The following is a 20,424-nucleotide window of genomic DNA, read 5'->3' on the forward strand; positions in this document are numbered from 1 at the left end:
AAAGACATCTTTTGAGTGAGAATGCTTTTTACATATCAAGGGTTCTACCTTAACTTCCACTGGACTCTGAGCTTATAGGGACCAGGAATCTTGTTCTGTTCATGTGCATGTTCCTTTCCCACCCTTAACATCTACTACCATGTCTGGTAGAATAAATGTCCATTAGTTCTTTATTGAGTAAATAAATGAATGAATGAACATATTAGCAGAAACTCTTGTCTTAGAAAAAAATCAGGGTGATTAGCATTACGGAAATCTCTGCTTTTAAATAATGACTCCTTCCTATTTCTCAAGTCACTTTCTGCTCAAAAGGCAGAGAATTTGATAATCAAATAAACACCACAGTAAACCAGAGAACAGAAATAGAGAGAGACGCAGGATTCTAAAACAGTGATCTATAATGCTAAAATTTAAATACCTAACCATTTACTGAAATTTAAATTCCAGGGAGAACTCACATGAGTGTTTTGCCTTATCAGATACCATCTTGTTTCAAGCTTCCTTGACCTATCAGGAACATTGTTCTGTGACAATGTTTAAAAAAATATCTGAACTCTTCCAAGATTTCTCCATAGTACAAAATGGGTACAGAAAACATCATTTGTTCATTGTGCTTTATATAATTACTGTCAAGTAATGATTAATAACATTCGTTCTAATAAAAGTGCTTCTCTCTATTTGAAAAGCATAAATGTTTGACTTGGAAAGACTTCCACAGAGAATGTGAATTGGAAAGACAACCATCTTACAATTATATTTCCTGCCATGCAACAGGACCTCTGAGGACCTAATGCTCTTGACTCAATGTGAATTTAGAAAGACAGGCAAATTTAACTAAGCTTAATGTTTAAGTAGTAAGAAAAAAACTTTTCCCACAGGGACATGTTTTCATGGTAACATATGGGAGTTATTGAAATACTCTTCTAAATAGCTGAAAATTAAAAGAGCATCCTTTAGTGTAAGATGGTGACCAGAAGTCATTCTCCAGAGACCACTCTGAGCAGAGCCAATGCTAAGTCTTCATTTCCTTAAAGTAAAAATGTTGTATTCTTTTTGTTTTTCTCACAGGTTATTGCCATTTATGAATATGAGATAATCTTAAAATAATTACATTGTTCTGGATTTCATTAACATAATGTAAACTAAAAATATAATTTATGAAAAGATGTACAACTATCAATCATATCTTATTACCTTATCTATTTAAAGTTATTAGAATATTTTGGAAATTTATAATGTAAAAGTTCAGAGCACATGCTAAAATCTGTTATTTCTTAGAAAGACTAGAAAAACTTAGAAGTAGAAATGACAAAATTTGTAATCAGTTTCTTTATGAAATAGTCAATCAACAACAAAATTAAATTCTCACCATGAAAGAAGTATGCATATTTTACAGTAAACAAAATTAAACCTATAATTTTAATGAAATAATATTTACTTGCTAAATACCACTTCTTGGTAATAAAATCAAAACATTAATTTTACCTAAAACAAGAGTTACTGGGTCCCCATTCAAGTGTGCACAGATTCCTTCACAGTCAGTATACATTTTCTCTAACTCTATGACAGGGAAAGAGTCTAGCTCTTCTGGAATTTATTTGAGCATTGTGAGTTGTTAAGAAAAATTATCCAAAACTTGTAAGTAAGACAAAAGGATGAATGTATTACCTTCATTGTTAATCTAAGGGTTAATCTAATAAACTTAGTCTAATAAATCTCATCTGACTCTAAGGCAATAAAATTTTATTCGACTTACTAATCAGGACCCAGACGTATTATACTTCTGTAATGTTGGATGTCAATCTGTAGAAAGCTTGTGAGATAAAAATGATTTTTATTGGATAGAAATACAAATTATTTTTGTCTGGTAGAGACAAGAATCCCAAAAGTTATACTTGTAATGTCCTGCAGGTCTTTAATCAATTTTGCGTTTCTATTTCTCTCTTTTTTCTTTCACTGACCATTTACACATAGGTTTCTCTTATGCTCTTTTGAACTGATTATGAGTTAAACAAAACTATGATATGTGTCCATTATGTATGAGAATTATGTTTTATAACATTCTGAAAATTTTACCATGGCAGTTCTGGAAAGTCCACTGAAATCTGGATCAAAGAACATCATGATAAAAACACGTCTTTGAGAACTGTCTTTGTGTCTCCCTGACTTTTCATGTTCCTGAGCTGCTATGACTCATCTGTGGGGTCTGGTGTTTGGTTTTCGTTTTGGGTTTCTATGTTTTTTTTTTTTTTTTGAAATATGGCAGATCAGACTCTCACTTAGCTGTTTACTTAAGATATCTTTATCTTTCAAAAATTAAAAACTGAAAAACCTAATTCTATAAGTCATGTTAGAATATTATTTAGAAACTGTAAGTTGAAGCTGGGTTACAGTTACTATCTTCCACAGTGAGAGTCTGAATGTTCTTTGTGTTGTTGCTATGTTGAGGTTGTGATTTTTTTTCTTAAAAAAATTTTTTTTGTATTATAATTTTAAGAACTATTTTTTTAATGGAGTAGAGTTGCTTTACAATGTTGCGCTAGCTCCTGAAGCACAACGATGTAAACAAGCCATATGTATACACATACTCCCTCCTTTTTTGGATTTCCTTCCCATTTAGGTCACCACAGAGCACCAAGTAGAGTTCCCCATGCTATACAGCATGTCCTCATTAGTTATCTATTTTATACTTAGTGGTGTATATATGTCAATTCCAATCTTCCAATTCATCCCACCCTCTCTTTCCACCCCTGGTGTCCACACGTTTGTTCTCTACATCTATGTCTTTATTTCTGATTTGCAAATAGGATTATCTGTACCATTTTTCTAGATTCCACATATATGCGTCAATATACGATATTTGTTTTTCTCTTTCTGGCTTACTTCACTCTGTATGACAGTCACTAGGTCCATCAACGTCTCTACAAATAACCCAATTTCATTCATTTTTATGGCTGAGTAATATTCCATTGTATATATGTACCACATCTTCTTTATCCACTCATCTGTCGATGGACATTTAGGTTGTTTGCATGAACTGGCTATTGTAAATAGTGCTGCAATGAACATTGTGGTTCATGTGTCTTTTCAAACTATGGTTTTCTCGGGGTATATGCCCAGTAGTGGGATTCCGGGGTCATATGGTAGTTCTACTTTTAGTTTTTTAAGGAACCTCCATACTGTTCTCCATAGTGGCTGTATCAATTTACATTCCCACCAACAGTGCAAGAGTGCTCCCTTTTCTCCACACCCTCTCCTACATTTATTGTCTGTAGACTTTTTGATGATGGCCATTCTGACCGGTGTGAGGTGATACCTCATTGTAGTTTCCATCTACATTTTCTCATAATTAGTGATACTGAGCATATTTTTATGTGCCTCTTGGCCATCTGTAGGTCTTCTTTGGATAAATGTCTATTTAGATCTTCTGCCCATTTTTTGATTGGGTTGTTTGTTTTTTTGATATTGAACTGCATGAGCTGTTTGTATGTTTTGGAGTTAAATCGTTTGTCAGTTTCTTCATTTGAAAATATTTTCTCCCATTCTGAAGTTTGTATTTTCTTCTTGTTTATGGTTTCCTTTGCTGTGCAAAAGCTTTTAAGTTTCATTAGGTCCCATTTGTTTATTTTTGTTTTTATTTTCATTACTCTAGGAGGTGGGTCAACAAAGGTCTTGCTGGGATTTATGTCAAACAATGTTCTTCCTACGTTTTCCTCTAAGAGTTTTATAGAGTCCGGTCTTACATTTAGGTCTTTAATTTATTTTTGTGTACGATGTTAGAGAGTGTACCAATTTAATTCTTTTACATGTAACTGTCCGGTTTTCCCAGCACCACTTACTGAAGAGGCTGTCTTTTCTCCATTGTATATACTTGTCTCCTTTGTCATAGAATAGGTGACCATAGTTGCGTGGGTTTGTCTCTGGGCTTTCTAACCTGTTCCATTGATCTATATTTCTGTTTTTGTGTCAGTACCATATTGTCTTGATTACTGTAGCTTTGTAGTATAATCTGAAGTCATGGAGCCTGATTCCTCCAACTCCGTTTTTCTTTCTCAAGGTTGATTTAGCTATTCAGGGTCTTTTATGTTTCCATACAAATTGTGAAATTTTTGGTTCCAATTCTGTGAAAAATGCCATTGGTAATTTGATAGGGATTGCATTGAATCGGTAGATTGCTTTGGGTAGTATAGTCTTTTTCACAATATTGATTTTTCCAATCCAAGAACATGGTATATCTCTCCATCTGTTTGTGTCATCTTTGATTTCTTTCATCAGTATCATATAGTTTTCTGAGTACAAGTCTTTTGCCTCCTTAGGTAGGTTTATTCCTAGGTATTTTATTCTTTTTGTTGCAATGGTGGATGGGATTGTTTCCTTAGTTTCTCTGTCTGATTTTTCATTGTTAGTGTATAGGAAAGGAAAAAGTTTCTGTGCATTAATTTTGTATTCTGCAACTTTACCAAATTCATTGATTAGCTCTAGTAGTTTTCTGGGGGCATCTTTAGGATTTTCTATGTATAGTATCATGTCATCTGCAAACAGTGTCAGTTTTATTTCTTCTTTTCCAATTTGTATTCTTCTTATTTCTTTTTCTTCTCTCAGTGCTGTGGCCAGGACTTCCAAAATTATGTTGAATAATAGTGGTGAGAGTGGACATCCTTTCTTTTACCTGATCTTAGAGGAAATGCTTTCAGGCTCTTACCATTGGAACCATGTTTGCTGTGGGTTTGTCATATATGGCCTTAATTATGTTGAGATAGGTTCTCTCTATGCCCACTTTCTGGAAAGTTTTTATCATAAGTGGGTGTTGAATTTTGTCAAAAGCTTTTTCTGCATCTACTGAGATGATCATATGGTTTTTATTTTTCAACTTGTTAATATGGTGTATCACATTGATTGATTTGTGTATATTGAGGAATCCTTGCATCCCTGGGATAAATCCCACTTGATCATGGTATTTCATCATTTTAATGTGTTGTTGGATTCTGTTTGCTAGTATTTTGTTGAGGATTTTTGCGTCTATGTTCATCAGTGATATTGGCCTTCAATTTTCTTTCTTTCTTTCTTTCTTTTTTTGTCATATCTTTGCCTTGTTTTGGTATCAGGGTGATGGTGGTCTCATAGAATGAATTTGGGAGTGTTCCTCCCTTTGCAATTTTTTGGAAGAGCTTGAGAAAGGTGGGTGTAAGCTCTTCTCTAAATATTTGACAGAATTCACCTGTGAAGCCATCTGGTCCTGAACTTTTCTATGTTGGAAGATTTTTAATCACAGTTTCAATTTCATTACTTGTGATTGGTTTGTTCATATTTTCTATTTCTCCTGGCTCAGTCTTGGAAGATTGTACGTTTCTAAGAATTTGTCCATTTCTTCCATGTTACCCGTTTTATTGGTGTATAATTGCTTGTAGTAGTCTCTTACGATCCTTTGTATTTCTGTGGTGTCAGCTCTAACTTCTCCTTTTTCATTTCTAATTTTATTGATTTGAGTCCTCTCCCTCTTTTTCTTGATGAGTTTGGCTAAACGTTTATCAATTTTGTTTCTCTTCTCAAAGAATCATCTTTTAGTTTCATTGATTTTTGCTATTGTTTTCTTCATCTCTATTTCATTTATTTCTGCTCTGATATTTATGATTTCTTTACTTCTAATAACTTTGGGTTTTGTTTATTCTTCTTTCTCTACTTGCTGAGGTGTAAAATTAGGTTGTTTATTTGAGATTTTTCTTGTTTCTTGAGGTAGGATTGTATTGCTCTAAACTTCCCTCTTAGAACTGGTTTTGCTGCAACCCGTAGGTTTTGGATTGTCATGTTTTCATTGTCATTTGTCTGTAGGTATTTTTTGATTTCTTTGATTTCTTCAGTGATCTCTTGGTTCTCTAGTAGCATATTGTTTATCCTCCATGAATTTGTGTTTTTACAGGTTTTTTTCCTGTAACTGATTTCTAATCTCATAGCATTTTGGTTGGAGAAGATGCTTGATATGATTTCAGTTTTCTTAAATTTACTGAGGCTTGATTTGTGACCCAAGATGTGATCTACCCTGGGGAATGTTTTGTGTGCCCTTGAGAAGAGAGTGTATTCTGCTGCTTTTGGATGGAATGTTCTATGATTATCAATTAAATCTATTTGGTCTAATGTGTCATTTAAGGCTTGTGTTTCCTTATTAATTTCCTGTCTGGATGATCTGTCCATTGGTGTAAGTGGGGTGTTAACATCTCCCACTATTATTGTGTTATTGTTGATTTACCCTTTTATGGCTGCTAGCATTTGCCTTATGTATTGTGGTGTTCCTATGTTGGGTGCATAAATATTTACAATTGTTATCTCTTCTTTTTGGATTGATCCCTTGATCATTATGCAGTCTGCTTTCTTGTCTCTTGCAACAGTTTTATTTTAGAGTCTATTTTGTCTGATATCAGTACTGCTACTCCAGCTTACTTTTGATGTCCATTTGCATGAAATATATTTTTCCATCCCCTCACTTTCAGTCTGTATGTGCCCGTAGGTCTGAAGTGGATCTCTTGTAGATAGCATATATATGGCTCTTGTTTTTGTATCCATTCAGCCAGTTTGTGTCTTTTGTTTGGAGCATTTAATACATTTACACTTAAAGTGATTTTCAATGTGTATGTTCCTATTAGCATTTTGTTAATTGTTTAAGGTTTGTTTCTTTAGTTCTTTTTCTTCTCTTGTGTTTCCCGCCTAGAGAAGTGCCTTTAACATTTGTTGTAAAGCTGGTTTGGTGGTGCTGAATTCTCTTAGCTTTTGCTTGTCTGTAAAGCTTTTGATTTCTCTACTGAATCTGAATGAGATCCTTGCTGGTTAGAGTAATCTTGGTTGTAGCTTTTTCCCTTTCATCATTTTAAATATATCTTACCACTCCCCTCTGGCCTGCAGAACTTCTGCTGAAAAATCAGCTGATAACCTTATGATGATTCCCTTGTAGGTTATTTGTTGTTTTCCCTTGCTGCTTTTAATATTTTTTCTGTCTTTAATTTTTGTTATTTTGATTAATATGTGTCTCATCATGTTTCTCCTTGGGTTTATCCTGTATGGAGCTCTCTGCACCTACTGGACTTGGGTGGCTATTTCCTTTCCCATGTTAGGGAAATTTTTGACTATAATCTCTTCAAATATTTTCTCAGACCCTTTCTCTTTCTCTTCTTCTTCTGCAACCCTATAATTCAAAAATTGGTACGTTTAATATTGCCCCAGAAGTCTCTGAGACTGTCCTCTTTCTTTTCATTCTTTTTTCTTTATTCTGCTCAATGGCAGTTATTTCCACCATTCAATCTTCCAGGTCACTTATCTGTTCTTCTACCTCAGTTTGTCCCTTTTTGATTCCTTCTAGTGTATTTTCCATTTCAGTTATTGTGTTGTTCATCACTGTTTGTTTGTTCTTTATTTCTTCTAAGACCGTGTTCAACATTCCTTGTATTTTCTCAAACCATGCCTCCATTCTATCTCAGAGATCTTGGATCATCTTTACTACCATTACTCTGAATTCTTTTTCAGGTAGATTGCCTATTTCCTCTTTATTTATTTGGTTTCATGGGTTTTTACCTTTCTCTTTTGTCTGCAACATATTTCTCTGTCATCTTATTTTTTTTTAACTTACTGTGTTTAATGTCGTCTTTCTACAGGCTGCTGGTTTGTAGTTCCTCTTGCTTCTGTTGTCTACACCCTGGTGGGTGAGTTTGATCCAGGGGTTTGTGTAGGCTTCCTAGTGTGATGGACTGTTGCCTGAGCTCTAGTGGGTGGAGCTGAGTCTTGTCTCTCTGATGGGCTGGGTCTCTTCAGGTGGTGTATTTTGGAGTGTCTGTGAGCTTAGTATGACTTTAGGAAGCCTGTCTGCTGATGGGTGGCATTGTGTTCCTGTCTTGCTAGTTGTGTGGAGTGAGGCATGCAGCACTGGAACCTGCAGGCCGTTGGGTTGAGTCAGGTCTTGGTGTCGAGATGGAGACCTCTGGGCGAGCTCTCATCAATTAATATTCCCTGGGGCCAGGGATTCTCTGTCAGTCTAGCATCCTGGACTTGGTGCTCCTACCCCAGAGGCTCAGGCCTAACTCCTGGCTGGGGAACCAAGACCCCACAAGACCCCCTGGTGCAGAGAAAAAAAAGTGGGGGAAGAAAACAAACAGAAAAACTAAACCTAAGACAAATAGCAAAGACCCCAAACAAAAACACAGCAACAACAATAATTTAAAAAAGGAAAACAAGCAGACAAACAAAACCCAAGACAAATGGTAAAAGCAAAACCAAACAAATCAAACCAAAAACAGAGAGACACACACACACAAAAGAAAAGAAACAAACAAAATAACAACCACAGAAAACAAAAAAAGAAGAGAACAGCCAAACCAACAAAAGAACCCAAAAACAAACAATAAAAATAAAACTAACAAAATCATAAAATAAAACAAAAGCAGAAAGCAAATTTTTTAAAAAGCAAAGAAAACATAAAACAAACACACAAAATGATCAAAAAAAGAAAGAGAAAAGATAAAAACAAAACAAAACAGTGGAAAAAAAGAAAATTCAAAGAAAAAAGTCAAAACAATGAAAAAGTAAAGTAAAAATAGAAAAATAGAAAATATATTTAAAAAGATAACAAAACAAAATGAAGAAAAAACAAAAACAAGGAAAAAACACAAAACAGCAAAAAAGTAAGGTAAAAATAGAAAATATATTAAAAAAAGAAAAGAAAAAATAAATAAAAATAATAAACAACAGAACAAAATGAAATGAAAAATAATAGTAATAATAATATTTTCCTGAGGCCTCATCTGTCAGTGTCCTTTCCCCCACAGTGAGCAACAACCAACTCCCGCCTCCCCAGGAGGCCCTCCAATGCCTCTATGTAGGTCTCTGGACCCGCTGTGGGCACTGTGGGATCAGATCAGACTCTGACCTGGCCCAACTGATGGATGTACTTGCCTCCAAATTCCACTGCTGCTAAAGCTAGACCAGTCTCAGTTGTGGGAACACTGGTTGTCCATTTAGATATTCCACAGGTGCAGGGTTTACCGGGACAATTGCGGGAATTTAACCTGCAGCTTTAGCAGCTGCAAGGAAAGATTTCCATTTCTCTTCCAGAGTTGCACCACCCCTGGGGCTCAGCTTTGATTTTGGCTCCACCTCTGCATGTGGGCCATCCTCAGTCATCTGTTCCCTGCCCAGGTGAGAGGGGCAGAAATCAGTGGATGACTGAGTCACACTTACTTGTTCAGGCTGGAGAGGGATAAGGAGGCCACATTGGGACATGTGTGAAGTGCCTGCCACTGCAGAGGCCGGTAAGAAGTTGCAACAGACTGGAGTGTGCCTTGCACTCTCCCAGGAAAGTTGAGCCTGGATTACGGGACCCTTGGCTGTGCCAGGCCACACTCGCTCCTGGGAAGGTGGGGGCAGTGACCTGTGCTCACTCACAGGACCATTGGTGGCAGCACTGACTGCAGTAGCCTACTGAAGTATAATTGATTTACAATGTTGTGTTAGTGTCAGGTGTACAGCAAAGTGTTTTAGCCATATATATATATATATATATATATATATATATATATATATATACACACACACACACATATATATGTATATGTACATGTACATGTATATGCACATATATGTGTATGTTTTTATGTATGTATGTATGCATATATGTATATGTATATATATTCTTTTTCAGATTCTTTTCCCTTATAGGTTATTACAAAATATTGAGTGTAGTTCCCTGTGCTATACAGTAGGTCATTGTTGGTTATCTATTTTATATATAGTAGTGTGTATATGTTAATCCCAAACTCCTAATTTATCCCTCCCCTCCCTTTCCCCTTTGGTAATCATAAGTTTGTTGTCTATGTCTATGGGTCTACTTCTGTTTTGTATGTAAGTTCATTTGTATCATTTTTTTTTAGATTCTACATATAGACAAGATCGTATGATATTTGTCTTTCTCTTTCTGACTTAATTCACTTAGTATGAAAATCTCTAGGTCCACCCATGTTGCTGCAAATGGCGTTATTTCATTCATTTTTATGGCTGAGTAATATTCCATTGTGTGTGTGTGTGTGTGTGTGTGTGTATGTATGTGTGTATATATATATATATATATATATATATATATATATATATATATCACATCTTTTTCATTCATTCATCTGTTGATGGACATTTAGGTTGCTTCCATGTCTTAGCTATTGTAAATAGTGCTGCAATGAACAATGGGAGGCAGGTATCTCTTTGAATTATGGTTTTCTCCAGATATATGCCCAGGAGTGGGATTGCAGGATCATATGGTAGCTCTATTTTTAGTTTTTTAAGGAACCTCCATATTGTTTTCCACAGTAGCTGTACCAAGTTAAATTCCCACCAACAATATAGGAGGGTTCCTTTTTCTCCACACCCTCCCCAGCATTTATTATTTGTAGAATTTTTGATGCTGGCCATTCTGAATGGAGTGAGGTGATACCTCATTGAGTTTTGATTTGCATTTCTCTAATAACTAGTGATGGTGAGCATCTTCTCATGTGCCTTTTGGCATCTGCAGGTCTTCTTTAGAGAAATGCCTATTTAAGTCTTCTGTCCATTTTTAATTAAGTTGTTTTTTTGATATTGAGCTGTATGAGCTGTTTGTATATATTGGAGATTAATCCCTTGCCAGTAACATCATTTGCAAAAATTTTATCCCATTCTGTAGGTTGTCTTTTTGTTTTGTTTAAGTTTTCCTTTGCAGTGATGTTTTTCTTATATCTATGTGAGAGCCTAGTATACATGGTTGGACATCTGTCTTCAGTATAGAGACTGGAAGTTTGTGTGGAATATTTTGATTGTGGTACTCCTGAGCAAGTTTTGAAGGAAGCCTGGAAAAGTGATGTAAAGTGAAGCTGGTGTCTGTGTTTCTTTAATTTAAGGAATTCCATAGGTTGAATATCTTAAATTTTGATCAAATAAGAGAGACTGGTCACAGTAGTTTATATATCAGAAAAATAGAGAATGCCTCAATTAAAAAAATTGTTAAAGTAATTATCCATTTTTAGAGGTCTGTCCACTTGCACAGATTAATTTTTTGTTCATTTTCACTTGCATGGATTGTATGCTAAAGTAACCTGCATCTTATCAGAATATCAGGAAAAATTTCTCCCTTTTTGTTAACTTTGTCATGAACTTGGTTTGATTCTTTTTGAAAAGGAAGGAAGAAAGGAAAGAAGGAAGGAAGGAATGAAAGAAGGAAGAGAAATTTTCAACTCTAAAAGACCTAAAACTTTTAAAAATTATGTTATTTTGCATATTTATTTTAAGTCATTGTATTGGTACTCTGATTAATAGGTAGCCAAGCTGCAGTTATCTACTATTCTTAGGCATCTATGTACTGGACCTAATCAAATGAAAATCTCCTCTCATAATAGTGGTGCTTTCTCAAGATCAAGAGCCCAAGATTTGTATTCCAGAAATACAGGCCAGATCAGTTGGTGAACCTGATGTGCCTACTTACAGAAGGAAAGTTTGGGTTGAAATAAGTGAGAATGGGAAAGAAGGTAAAATAACAAAAAATGGAAAATGGGAAATCATACTTAACTTTGGTGCTTCAAGAGAGGTTTAGAGCAAAAGATGATTTTTCCCTCTTAGTTTTCACTAAGATGCCCATAAGGTGAAGAACTTTGTCTGCCAAAGCCTCTGCCATTAATAAAAACAAATGCCGTGAGCAAGGAGGCCACAGATCTGAGCACCATGGTTATGTAGGTGACTTAAGACATATTCTTCAATGAAACAATGGAAACTCACATGGTGGTCAAATGGAACAGCACTAAAGTGACTCTGTTGGCCCTCATTTAACTGGTTACTTTTACTATCAGGGACCCATATTGTGATGTTATCTGCTGAAATGTCTTCTCCCCCAGATCAACCCTTAAATATTCTGTTCTGTAATGGTGATGAGAATCCTTGTGTAACTATGAATTTGATGGTAAAGTGTTAAGAAAAGTATCAAGTTATAAAGGTGGGAAGCTGTTAAAGGCCTGTATTTAGGAAGCTATAAGACATAGATAAAAGAAATTGAAGATGACACAAATGGATAGAAAGATATATCACATTCATAGATTGGAAGAATTAATATTGTTAATATGATGATATTCCCCAAGACAATCTACAGATTCACTATAATCCCTATCAATGTACCAATGGCATTTTTCACAGAACTAGAATAAATAATTCTAAATTTGAATGGAAACACAAAAAATGCCAAACAGCCAAAGCAATATTTAGAGAGAACAAAGCTGCAGGTATTACATTCCCTGATAATACCTCTCTTTAACAAATAGTGTCAAGGAAACTGGACAGCTACATGTAAAAGAATCAAACTGGACTATTTTCTCACACCATATACAAAAACAAACTCAAAATGGGTCAAAGACTTAAATATAAGACCTGACACCATAAAACTCCTTGAAGAAAACATAGGTAGTATGCTCTTGGCATTGGGCTTAGCAATTTTTTTTGATATGTCGCCTCAGGCAAGGGAAACAAAAATGAAAATAAACAAATGGGGCAACATCAAATTCAAAAGCTTTTGCACAGTGAAGGAAACTATCAACAAAATGAAAAGGCAGAAGATATTTGCAAATGATATATCTAATAAGGGGTTAATATCTAAAATATTCCAAGAAGTCATACACTCAACATTCAAAGAACAAACAACCTGATTAAAAATGGGCAGAGGACTTGAATAGACATTTCTTCAAAGAAAACATGCAGATGGCCAACAGACATAGGAAAAGATGTTCAATATCATTAATCATCAGGAAAATGCAACTCAAAACCACAATAAGATATCACCTCACACCAGCCAGAATGATTATTATCAAAAAAGACCACAAATAACTTGTTGGCGAGGATGTAGAGAACCTTATGCACTATCAGTGTGACTCTCAGTTGGTGCTGCCACTATGGAAAACATATGGAGCATCCTCAAAAAATTAAAATAGAACTGCCATACAATCCAGCAATTCACTTCTGAATATTTTTCAGAAGGAAAACTCAGTAATTTGAAAAGATATATGCACCCTCATGTTCATTTACAATAGGCAAGATATGGGAGCCACTTAAGTGTCCATCAATAGCTGCATGGATAAAGAAGATGTGTTATATATGTTCAATGGAATATTACTCAACCATAAAAAAGGAATAAAGTCTTCTCATTTGTGACAACATGGATGGACCTCAGGGTATTAAACTAAATGAAATAAGTCATACGGAGAAAGACAACTATCATATAAGTTCACTTATATGTTGAATCTGAAAAATAAAACAAATGAACAAACATAACAAAATAGAAACAGACTCATAGACACAAAGAACGAAATTGTGGCCAGAGTGGAAAGGGATGGGAGGATGAGTGAAACAGGTGAGGAAGAGAAAGAGGTACAAACTTCCAGTTACAAACTAAATAAGTCATGGGAATGAAATGTACAGCATAGGGTCTATAGTCAATAATAACTTTGTACTGTGACAGATGTAAACTAGACTTATCCTGTTGACCATTTTGTAATGTATACCAGTATCAAATCACTATGCTGTGCATCTGGAATTAACAAAGTGTTGTAGGTAAATTATACCTCCGTTAAAAAAAAAAAGTAAGAAAGCTGTCCCCTGCTTGCCCAGCATGTTGTAATGTTATGTACTAAAAAGTTTCTTACCTTGTCTTTGTGAATGGAAAGCTTCTTTAAAAAGTGAAAAGAACATGTGGGTTATTAAAGTCAATCAATCCATGAGGAATCACATGATGGGCTCATACTGGATTCCAAAACATCTGAAATCTAGAGAAGTTTCCTGTGGAAGAGCCTCTGACACACAAAGGTATGTTTAGGCGTAACCACTATCTATACGACTCTCTTCCCCAGAACACAATATTTGGGGGTACAAAGTATGTTTCACAAATACACCAAGGCAATTACCACACAATGGAAACAGCATATATAGTGGATAAAGAAATTGGGGCCTACTAGATCAAAGAGAATTTGGGGAGCAACAGGATCAGAGCTAAGAAAATTAGAACAAACAGATTTTGCTATTAATGAATAGCGACATTAGAGGAAAAAGCTCTTCATGCAAGAATAGGATGCCTTGGGCTTCCCTGGTGGCGCAGGGGTTGAGAATCTGCCTGCTAATGCAGGGGACACGGGTTCGAGCCCTGGTCTGGGAGGATCCCACATGCCGCGGAGCAACTAGGCCCGTGAGCCACAACTGCTGAGCCTGCGCGTCTGGAGCCTGTGCCCCGCAGCAGGAGAGGCCGCGATAGTGAGAGGCCCGTGCACCGCGATGAAGAGTGGCCCCCGCTTGCCACAACTAGAGAGAGCCCTCGAACAGAAACGAAGACCAAACACAGCCATAAATAAACAAACAAACAAACAAAAAAAAAAGAATAGGATGCCTTGAGTGTATTTTTAGAATGAGACAAAGATAGCAAGCTGCATATTGTGATAACAAGGTTATCAAATGAAACAAACCTTAAGACATACTGGGACATAATGGTGGGAAAGAACTTTTACTCTAACACAAACAGTGTTTTTAGATACATTATTTCAAATGAAAGCAGAAGCATCCCAAGCTCATAGTGACTGCCAAGTCATAGGTAGTCCATTTGTGGAAAAAAAATTAGGCCCTCTAATCCATGGGTAATGTAATTTATATTCGTATTGATTAATTGCTTTGCCTCTATGAATAGACCAGAATAAGAGATACCCAATTGTACAATTTGTGGGGATAAAAAATATCAACATTTTAAGTTTAACTCACACACTCCTAAAAGGAAGTTAAAGGGTCACCTTAAAAACTCTCCACTGGGAACCCATTTTATTTTATTCCTTTGAAATAAAAGAAGGTCTCTGGTTATGTCCATAGAATACTTGGAATCCCAAACTAAACCAGACATTAGCTTTCATTTATAGCTCAGTACACAATAAGATTTTGTATGAGTAAAGATCATATATACTGGGAAGAGGCAATTAATACTACAGTCTTAATTTATGAGTTATTTATAATGATACCTCTAATACATGCAATCATACTGCAAGTTATCAATGAGGTCGGTTTGACAATTGCCAGTAAGACCTACAATAATACAGATGTAGATGATTAAAAGTATACTTGAAAATTGAGTCAAAGTCTCCCCAGTATCTGAGCTCAGTGTAAGATGATTATCCTAAAAAGGAGTTACAGTAATAGTAATCAGTTTGTTATGGCTTTAAACCAATCAGCTCAAACTTATTAGAGTCAAAATTATAGTAGCCAGAAGTGGCAAGAGAAATGTTAACTGATACAAAAACATGAGGAAACATGTATAGGAATTATAGGATGATTTAGTTGACTTTTGAATAGATACCCACAACTGAATTATTACAAAAATAACCATTTTTGTATTACTGACTTGTCTATTATAATACTGGTGTAAAAGATGTAACTCACCTGACATCATAGAATAACAAAAAAGGCCTTTACTGAGGATGACTAGGTTGGATTGCATTGCACAAGTTAATTTCAGCTGTTCTGGATTAAGAGGATGCTTATCAGCAGAGCTGCCTAAAGCAAGACACTGACCATTGACCAACACTATAAATATATTAACTGAAGACAAATGTATTCTGTAACCATGAGTCTATGAGTTTTTTCAAAGGCAGTGTATAACAGTCTGTCAGCATAGTTTAGCAATAATAATTTGATTTAACAATTTATTTGATTATGATTTTCCTCTGCTTGAGGCCCAGAGGTTTTTACAGTTACAACTGATCACATAGCAGAAATATGCTTATGTGACCAGCTCACTATAAAAGACTCCCAGCACAAGCAGACTTTGGACTTCCTGATTCTCAAAGTTTCACACACATGTTGGTGATAGTTCAAGAACTGGAGAAAAAGAGCATCCTATGTGATCCAGCAGTGTGATGACAAAGAAACCGGACTTGAGATTGTTTCAGAACCTTTTCAAGGCATATTCTTGTCCTGCTCTTGCTCACCTGTATCCTTAGCCTATAATAAAATTGCTCCATGAGTATAAATGGTTTAAGTCCTATAAGTCCTTTCAGCAATTGAACACTTAAGTAATTAATGCATGATTGATGCATAATGTAAACAGGCTATGATATTCTAACAATTGAAGTAGAAGCTGTAATTGTCAAACAAAAATATTTTAATTTAAACACAGTAACTGAAGAACAATACTTTTTGAGACAAAGTTGATGCTGAATAGCAAAAACATTTTAGTACAGCAATATTCACTATATCTTTGTTATCTGCCATCAATCAGATTTTTTAAATGTTTGAAAATAATCAATCTAACTGTTCTACAATTATATTGAACATTTCTGAAAAACCTCTAAAATTTGGCTGCATTTAAATCAGGTGTAAATCTTTAAGGAAATTATTCATTGAATAGAGCACAAAAAAATTAGCTTCTAAAGTTTTTAACGATTTGCAGTTTTGAAATGAAAATTTGCAATAAGATAGAGTTTGAAATTTATTTCTAAAAACAAAGTGAATTGAACAAATTATATGATAACAGTTTGAACAACGTGTGAAAAATATTTGATAGGGTACATTTTTTATTGAATAAATTTATGTTCTGTACAGAACTGAACGAAGAAGACTCATGAATAAAGAAATTATATTGTGGTATTTGATTTGTAAAAATATTCAACATTGTGTTATCAAACCAGTTTTATTCCCCTGACCTGCAGCAAGCCAAATGCTGAGAGGTTTGAAGCAGAGAAAGGGTTTATTCACAAGGCAGGCAAGTGAGAAGATGGAAGAACAGATCTCAAATCCACCTCCCCAAAAGTGGGTCATTTATGGCTGAAGAGTATAGGGGGGTTATAAGCATGGTGAAAGGTTATTTGTGGTAGGGGAAAGGTGAGGTAATCAGTGTTCTGTGAAAGAATATCTGAGTTATATGCTTCTTCGTGGATGAATGTTCAAAAGTGGAGGTGCTTAGCATGATCTGCAGGTGGAGTTTTTGGCCCTCTAACATCAAATAGTCATTCATCAGATACATGTGCAAGCATAGTTTTAGGCTCAGTGGTCCCAACCAGTCTTAACCAGCTCAAACTGGATAAAAGCTGGCTCCAAGTTCCTGAAAAACAACTTAAGCCCCATTACTATAGTGACACATATGTCAGAGGTATTATCCATAGGAGATGGTTACGGACATATTATACATTCTTTGTGAAGCTTAAAGGGTATGCAATTTGGAACAAAATAATTAAGGTAAATTTGCTCAGTCAAGGCAGGCTACAAGTAGAGGGGTTTTTAAACAAGCTGTTTCCTTATCTGCTCTTCTATAAGACAGGCTCAGGGATTTCCATTAGTCACCAGTTTCTGCTAAATCTATGGAGCATGTTTTCAATCCCTGCTATCTTTTGAACATTCCTCTATCTTGAGGGAAGAGGGATGACCACTACTCTGGCTACTTTCTGCTTACAAGGGGCATAGGCTTAACAAGGGTTTGAGGAGTGAACTGTTTTGCATTTAATTGCAAATACTCACAAATCCCAAGATGAGGCCAAGGCTTTGGGCTTAAGGATATGAGACAAAAAGCAAATACAGAGTTATGACAAGGAAGAATATAAATCTTAGCAAACACAAAACAGTAATATCCAGTTTAAGCAATCCCTCAGTATAGACCTTATTCCTGATGGGATCCATGAGAAGGTATTTCCTAAGAGATAGAATTTAGGTTCTTGTGATGACACTTGTTGGAGCCAAGTTACCTGTTGTCTAATTTTATCTAAGTAAGTTTAACTTTTAATGTGGTATTAACATAAACATAACAGGAGCTATTGGTCACTACACATATGCATCCTTTTTTCTGCTAAAATAAAATCTAAAGCAACTTTATTTTCTAGTACTATGGCTAAAGAATTTAGTGTTTTCTGCTGGAATGTTATTTATTAAGCTGCCTCATTTGCTACTATTCCTAAAGTAAGAGAATGATTCATATTTACAAGAGGAGGCCTTGAGACCAGAAGGTTGCTGCTGGCAGCTGCTAGCAGATATTGTCTTGAGAATAGTTAGCGGTGTCCTTAAGTCTGATACAATTGAGAAAACTCAAGTTCTTAGTAATACAGGAATGTGTCTAAAACCATATCCACAATGGCCACCTAGCTCTGTTTTGGATGCCTGAACCACAGATACCATATTTTTATTTTTAAATGCATTCTTTTGTTTAATGATTAAAGTAGATGTATAATGCATGTTTGATAGGCCATAAAACAAGCTCTTCTTGTTAGCATAAAGTGTAAATTAAATCAGGTATAAGCCAGAATGACTTCCCATTACGTCAATATGTGAAAATTTCTATCATTTTCCTTTCTGATTGCAAATCTTTTGATAGAAAGTGTTAATGATCAAAATATTTGTCTTCAATGCACAAATTGAAGCAGGGTGGTTGCTGCCTGCCCTATGTCTGTCATGTTCCTCAGTACTAGACCTCCTTTTGTTTACATATATTTGCCTCGATATCCATGTTGGGGAAAACTAATCAGACATAGACAATAAACACAGAGGTACTCTAATGGAGAAACATTTTATAGGCTACACATTTTATCAATTATACTGAATTGTAACACAAACATTGTACTTGGGCTTTTAGCAGTAGATTTAAAGCAAGCAGTGATACATGTCCTGAGTAGTTATATTCTGTGACAAGTTCACTAGAGGATTTTCTTTCCATCCTGTACACTGGGGACAAAAGTATGGTTAGAAATAAAACAATAAATTTCAATTTTGATGGGGAGACAAACATTTGGTAAACAGTTCAATTGAATTAGTAGGATGGTTCTTACAGGCCTGGCCCAGATTCTTGAGTTAGCTGTTTACCACTGCTGTCATCTTTTTGTCCAGGTGTTGATGTCATTTGGGGTTAGCAGTCCTTTTTATAGACTAGTCCAGTGCAGAAGCCCTTCTTAAGTGGGAATTATGTGTTCAAGCATCAATTTCCTTCAGTTTCACTGTGTATGAGCTACTTTAGAATACCTGATAAGCATCCTTTCATCTAGGTTGGAGAGTCCTTCAAATAATTTATTTTCCAATATGCATAATCCCCTGGTTGCACATCATGAGTCATCTGATCTTCATCTAGAGATAGATTACTATGATTAGCTTCAGAAACAAGCAGAGAATATCCTTTTAATATTTCAATTAAACCTTACAATAGTGTAACATAGCAACAAGGAGCCATCTTGGACGTAGTAATAAAATACAAAACCTCAGGATACATGAAACCTCAATATCCACAAATATATTATTAAAACATAATTTTTCTGTCTAAATTATCCTCATATCTACCAAATATAGCCAAATGAAGACTAATTTGTTTACAAAATAAGTCTGGTTTCAATAAACTTTGACCAATTATTTACATAAGTGTAATTTATCATATAGGCTCTTTTAAAGTTGGCTTTGTTGGAAATTTTCATAAGAAATCTCAAATTGAACTTTTAAAGGAATTCTCAAGGCCAAGAAAGTTATGTCGAGGACTTGCCTTCAGATTTTGCCTGCAATATCTATAGATTTGTGTGAATGCCTCTCTTCTTGGGATCCAAAAAATCTTGAGGTGCCTGCACTTACCAGGAAGTGGCCTTTCTTATTCACCTGGAAAGCCTTCTGGGAACTCTGTAAGTGAGGTAATGGGTTGTCTTTCCAAGAGGTTTTATGCCTCCAAAGAGTCCACCTTAGTTCTTTAAAGCTGTCTGGCCATATTTGATTTTATGTATATTCCCAAATATGACATTTCAGACAAAGCCATGATAATACAGCCATATTTCCAACTGTGTCCTGTTATAACAAGAACAGATTCTTATTAAACTCATGCAAATAACTATATATTTCCATGAAAATAAGAATATTCACTAAGTTTCCAAATTCTGAGAAAATCAGGTTAGAGAGAAAAGATAAAAGTTTCAGTTCTACTTGCAAAGGCATAATTTACCAAGATGCTCTAAGTCATAATTCACTTAAGGGGTGAGGTTCCCTTATATCTAGGAAACATAGATTAAGAGCCAGTAGCATATCAAACAAAAACAATAAAAATTATAATCATATTCATTAGTTCACTCAGTCCTATGTAACTAAGCCTTGATCTTAGATTTTTGTTAACAGTTTTATGAAGCCATAAGGGTTTCCACTAAAATTCTTTAATTTCTTATCCAGTTCAGCGGTATGATCTGAAAGGTATCAGAAATGTGTACTTGTCAAAAGGTCCTTTCTATGAAACTTCTTGAAGATAAAGTATTTTTGCAAAAGCATCAGAGTGAAACAATAACTGTCTATGAATGACAAAAGCCTAAAAGCACAGTTAAACATCTGATTACAATACATTCGAACAAAAAATTTGGTTATTGCTGTGACATAAAAGGTTTTAAGATAATAATTAGAATTATGACT

At 35.2% G+C, this 20,424-nt stretch overlaps 1 long non-coding RNA gene across 1 annotated transcript; it reads right to left on the reverse strand.

Moving 5' to 3' along the window:
• Nucleotides 1-2,468: 2,468 nt before the first annotated feature.
• On the reverse strand, nucleotides 2,469-20,083 carry LOC309608877. Its single transcript, XR_014233140.1, has 2 exons — nucleotides 14,420-20,083; nucleotides 2,469-14,111 (listed from the first exon to the last, which is right to left on the reverse strand). It is a non-coding gene; the product is annotated as an uncharacterized lncRNA (long non-coding RNA).
• Nucleotides 20,084-20,424: the final 341 nt, after the last annotated feature.

This window comes from Balaenoptera borealis (genome assembly GCF_965194805.1).
Source record: "Balaenoptera borealis genome assembly, chromosome: 13".
NCBI classification, from domain to species: Eukaryota; Metazoa; Chordata; class Mammalia; order Artiodactyla; family Balaenopteridae; genus Balaenoptera; species Balaenoptera borealis.